Source organism: Procambarus clarkii, chromosome 81 (assembly GCF_040958095.1).
Source record: "Procambarus clarkii isolate CNS0578487 chromosome 81, FALCON_Pclarkii_2.0, whole genome shotgun sequence".
NCBI lineage: Eukaryota > Metazoa > Arthropoda > Malacostraca > Decapoda > Cambaridae > Procambarus > Procambarus clarkii.
The window spans coordinates 25,613,464-25,619,500 of NC_091230.1; positions in this window are offsets into that span (position 1 = coordinate 25,613,464).

Genomic DNA, 6,037 nt, shown 5'->3' on the forward strand with positions numbered 1-6,037 from the left:
TGTGTGTGTGTGTGCGTTTGGTAACTACGCTTTCTCTCTTTTGCAGGACGCCGAGAATGTCAGGGAGGTTCTTCGTGTGCATTTCTACACATATGAATGTCTATACATGAATACTCTGTAGCATTCACTTATACAGAGATGCTTATGTACAGGTTTTGATGGGCTTTTTGAGAGGGCTGGAGTCTGGTCTGTATAACTTGGAATTATATATTCTGGGGCATGGGTTCGAGTAGATAGATTCAATGTCTTTGGCCCACCAACTGTAGGGGCGGAGTATTTCATCCTGTGGTAGTTCTTCTAGCTTTGAGTCTGCTAACATTGCCAAACCTGGCTGTGGTGGGTATGTGGGCCTGCGGGGCGCTGCAAGCAACAGCCTAGTGAACCAAACTCTCACAAGGCAAGCCTGGTCTCGGGCCGGGCTAGGGGAGTAGAAGAACTCCCATAACCCCATCAACCAGGTATCATTAGAATGGTGTACCCCACACTAGTGGCTTGGTGCTGTAGTCAGTGTTCAGGTGTTCACGGAGCTCCTGGACTGTCTGGTCATATGGTGGACGGTGTTTTGCTGCTCATTTTAACGCCTTATTTTGCACTGCTTGTAGTTTTTGCATGTTAGTTTTACTTAAGGTTTGTGATGGTACTGGTGGGAGTAACCTGTACTCTATGGTCCCCCCATTGGACTAAATAAGGGGCACTGTGAAGAATACCCGGTCAAAAGCATCCGCAGGAAATGTATATGTTTATCTCTCAGAATGTTCAGTAATACGTTTATTGCTTGTGATGTGTGTATATGTATGTATTAACACGATGTACTGAACGGGGTGAGAATGGCTTGAGCTACCTCATCCCTTTGTGTGTATTTTACCTCAATAAACTTATTTCAATTTCAATTTTAAAGCATCCGCGTTTTCTATGCTTTGTTTGGTAAGGTTAGGTGGAGAGTTAGGGTTTGCACATTTTAGTAGCCTGCGTGTCGTCCGTTGTGGCAAGACAAGAGGCCGGGGCGGGCAATTCGAGAGACGGACGGACCAAATCACTGCGTCATTTTTTTTCATTTATTTTTTTTTCACACAGGTACAGGAGCAGAGGACAAGTGACTCCTGCTAGCAGGCTGAGAGCTGCCCCTCAGCTCATGGTAAGTGTGGCTGTTTGTGGGTGCGTGGACTACGGCATCTCCTCGGGTTTGTTGATTGATTGTTGCTAGTTTATTGTGCACCCCATACTCATCCTGTGAGCGGTAGCGCAAAAAGCATTACAGAGGGCACAAAAGGTCTTTATCAGACCTCATCTTAGATTATCACATAAACAATTGTCTCATGCTGTTCGTGCTGCGTTTATTGTGTCTTAGGTGAATTATGATTGCTGTTCTATTAATCTTGAGTCCCGGTATTCTGCCTACATCCTTATGGGCGGGTTTCAAGGATAATGGGTTCGGAGTTTCTTTTTTGCAATGTGTATTATTTGGAACTATTGTTTATTGCTGTTGTTTCTTGATCTGTGACAGCGACGGGTGGAGGGAGGTCCAGGCTAGCGGGCGAGGCCTGGGGTAGAGGCAGCCTCATACGTTATAGACAACTAACATGCAAAACTACATAGTTATTACGGGCTCACTTTAGCCCGTGCTACATGGACATTTTGTTCTGAGTAATCTAAAACAACTACAACTTGATAGTGCCAAAGACGACATCAAGAAGAACTGACAACATCGACCACGTAATCTAGGAGCTCCATGAATTCCTAGATTATGAACTCCTAGTACACAACAGCTGACTCTTACTCAGACTACAAAAGCAAGTTACCAGCATCTGTAACACCAGGCAAAAGCAAGATGAATCTGTGCTTGAAACACTACAGGCAGATGAGACGCCCCACTCCCACAGCGGGCGGCCCAACCCGTCAAACACACACCGAAACTACGACGTTGGTACAATGTTCGAACAAGTTTTAACACCTAACCAGTTATAACAACCAATATAGCAAGTTGTAACAACGTTCTAATACGTCATAAACACGTTAAGCCAAGATGTAACTAACTTTATTACAAGTTGTAACAAGCGGGAAAATAGAGACAGTTTCGGTTTGTGTTTCCAAGAGCTTGGAGCTTCTCCAGGCCAACCAAGGGGCCCCACACTACAAACTTTCAAGATCAAATACAGACCAGAGAAAACAAAACCACGGAATACAAATATGACCCAGCAAAGAGAAACAGCAAAACATATACATAAGTATTTGAGGTGAACAAATCCACAAGGGGCGTGGCGAGGATTCGAACCTGCGTCCGAGAGCATCCCAGCTCGGAGAGGCTGCAGGATCCAGTAAGTTCACTAGAACTTCGGTTTCAACTCCTTTTGACCATGTCGTAGCTCAGTCGATTAAGGCAGCGTCTGGGATGCTCCCGGACGCAGGTTCGAATCCTCGTCACGGCCCTTGTGGATTGGTTCTGGGTAGACTGTTACACATATACCAGGTGTATGTGGCCACATATGTACTTGCTGGGTACGGATATTGTTACGGCCCTCTCGGGTCGCAACCGGGTTCTTTCTCTGATGTAAGTAGAGTTTGGGTATCCGGCCCCAAGCTAGTAGTGGCTTTCAAGGGGTGGGCTCCGTAACGCAAGTAAATTAAAGGGGAAGGGAGACAAAGGCAAAAACTTAATAATATAATTGTCACCATCACCATAAATAATATATATCCTATCACACGGGGGAGGTATAAACACTATTATATACAATGTGGTCTTCTTCTGAAGACGCGGAGTGTTCCACGGTGCTCGACGTTGCTTAGCTCTGGGTCCTCTTGTGGCCTCGCGATGAATCCTTCGATTCTCTTGAGTCTACCCTGGCCACAGGCCAGCCAAATCACAGTTCCACTGGGGGCACCGTCGTGGAGGCCGTCAACCACCAATCCAGCCTGTAGCTGGCAGGTTCCAATCAGCAACGCTGGTTAGGCCACTCCACGACCGATACTAGGGTAGCGAGCCCTAGGCAGGAGCCTCGTGTGATCCCACAGATCACTCTCCTCACCACAACGCCCCAGTGGTTAAGCGTCTCCACCAGTCAGTCCCGGGTACGACAATCCCTCAACTGCCACGTCACAGGCAGGCTAACACCACAGTGTTCATCCGGGGGGCGACTCACAGCTGCTGCAGCAAACACGTGGAGACTCTTCGACTGCCTTAGGTAGACTGATCCAACGTTCATTACAGCAGTCCCAGGTCAACTCTGTAATCAGACACGTCATCAGTAATAGGGACACTCTAGGGCACCTCACTTACAGGCTTAGACACAAACGCCCACCTATCCACTCCATAGATGGCGTTGCTGTCTAAGCGTCACCTCACCAGAGGTCAGCAGCGGCTGTGTTATGAGCTGATCAGGACGGGAAACTAGCCCTTGTGGCTGGTATTTCTCGTCCTCACTAGGTGGCGTCGTCCATTTGGAGGGGGTTTCGGGAGCTGACCCACAGATGGCGTGGTCGTCACTGCTCCGTGCTCGGACGCTGGGCTCGGGTCCGTAACAGATATAAGGTCACCTGTAAGGTCACAGTGGCCAGACTCGTGGTTCAGAGACACGGGTTTACAGTATTGTAACCGGGTCATGTAGGAGGTCAAGGTGTTGATTGGCAGATGAGTGGCGTCCTCAGTGTGTGGTGAGTCCTGTGTTGGCGGTGGCAGGGCGTGTATTGGGGGGGAGGGGCAGGGTGCGTGTGCATTGGGCTGGTGCTTCCAGTGGGTATTTTGTGGGCGGAGTGTTGTGCGGGCGGGGTGTTGGGTCAAGGTATCACATTTAGCTTACCAACGCGTCTGTTGTGGCATGGAACAAGAAACTCATTGTTTAGAATGTAATTAGAATGTGTGTGTGGGGTGTATACTCACCTAGTTGTACTCACCTATTGTGTCTGCAGGATCGAGCATTGACTCTTGGATCCCGCCTTTCGAGCCTTCGGTTGTTTACAGCAATGACTCCTGTCCCATTTCCCTATCATACCTGGTTTTAAAATTATGAATAGTATTTGCTTCCACAACCTGTTCCTGAAGTGCATTCCATTTTCCCACTACTCTCACGCTAAAAGAAAACTTCCTAACATCTCTGTGACTCATCTGAGTTTCCAGCTTCCATCCATGTCCCCTCGTTCTGTTACTATTCCGTGTGAACATTTCATCTATTTCCACTCTGTTAATCCCCCTGAGTATTTTATACGTTCCTATCATATACGTTCCTGGCGCTCTCCCTTCTTTTTTCCTAGTGTCGTAAGGCTCAGTTCCTTCAGGCGCTCTTCATACCCCATCCCTCGTAACGCTGGGACGAGTCTTTGTACAAACTTCTGAACCTTTTCCAGTTTCCTTATGTGTTTCTGCAGGTGGGGACTCCATGATGGGGCGGCATACTCTAAGACTGGCCTCACGTAAGCAGTGTAAAGCGCCCTAAATGTCTCTTTACTTAGGTTTCTGAATGATCTTCTAACTTTTGCCAGTGTAGAGTACGCTGCTGTCGATATCCTATTTATATGTGCCTCAGGAGTTAGATTAGGTGTTACGTCCACGCCCAGGTCTCTTTCGCGCGTCGTCATAGGTAGGCAGTTCCCCTTCATTGTGTACTGTCCCTTTGGTCTCCTGTCACCTAGTCCCATTTCCATAACTTTACATTTGCTCGTGTTAAACTTCAGAAGCCATTTCTACGACCATCTCTGCAACCTGTTCAAGTCCTCTTGGAGCATCATACAATCCTCATCTGTCTCATTACTTCTCATCAACTTTGCGTCATCCGCGAACATGGAATTGTTCCCAGCACCGATCCTTGAGGTACTCCACTCGTTACTGTTCGCCAATCCGACTTCTCGCCCCCTTACCGTAACTCTCTGGCTCCTTCCTGTTAGGTAGTTCCTTACCCATGCTAGGACCTTTCCGCTGCGTTGTGTGTGTGTGTGTGTGTGTGTGTGTGTGTGTGTGTGTGTGTGTGTGTGTGTGTGCGTGCGTGCGTGCGTGCGTGCGTGTGCGTGCATGCCAGTTTATCTACACAGTATCCAATCCCTACACACACACACACACACACACACACACACACACACACACACACACACACACACACACACACACACAACAAAGTACAACAAAGACCGAGACCGAATGATAAAGATAGTGTTTGCAAACGAGAACACAAAGGAGAGGATCCTATCAAGGAAGAGCTCCCTGAAAAACGTGGGAAAATTAAAAAATGTATTCCTCCAGCGAGACATGACAAGGGAGGAGAGAGCCGTGGCGGCAGAAGCAAGGAAGAGGCGCAGGGCGAGAGGGGAAAACCAGGAAGTCACAGCTCCCAACACAACACCCCCAGAGGCGAGGGGGGAACCCACAACCAGCTACCCAGTAACACCAGAAGGGAGGACAACCCCGCCTCCCTCCTCTGCATAGAAAACCCCCCTACCCCAAACCCTCCCTGCCCCCACTCAAAAGTTCAGCCAAATCTCCCTCCCCCCACACCCAATCCCCACCCTTCTACCCCTCCCCTCCTCCCGAGTCCTCCCTCCCCCCCTTTCCTTCCCGTCCTCCCTCCCCTTTCACCCCATACCCTCCCTGTCCCTCCCCCTTCACTGGATCCCCCGCCCCTCATTCCAGTATCCTCTGAGATCCTGTTACCCACCTCACAGGTCCTCACACCCATGGAACAGCCTCCCCCACCAGCAGAACACTCACCAAGGAGGCGATTTGAGAAGGGACAGAAGAAAGTGAGCCTCAAAGCGATGTACACTAACATAGATGGAATTACAAATAAAGCAAATGAGCTTGGAGAACTGGTACTAGAGGAAAACCCAGACATAATAGCCCTCACAGAAACAAAGATCACGAAAACAATAACAAATGCAGTGTTTCCACAGGACTATTATGTTATGCGGAAAGAGAGGGAAGGAAGAGGTGGGGGTGGTGTAGCTCTGCTGGTAAGAAAAGGCTGGGATTTTGAGGAGATGGATATTCAGGGCTGTGAAGGTTTCAGTGACTACATAGCAGGTACTGTAACAAATGGAGGGAAAAAAATTATAG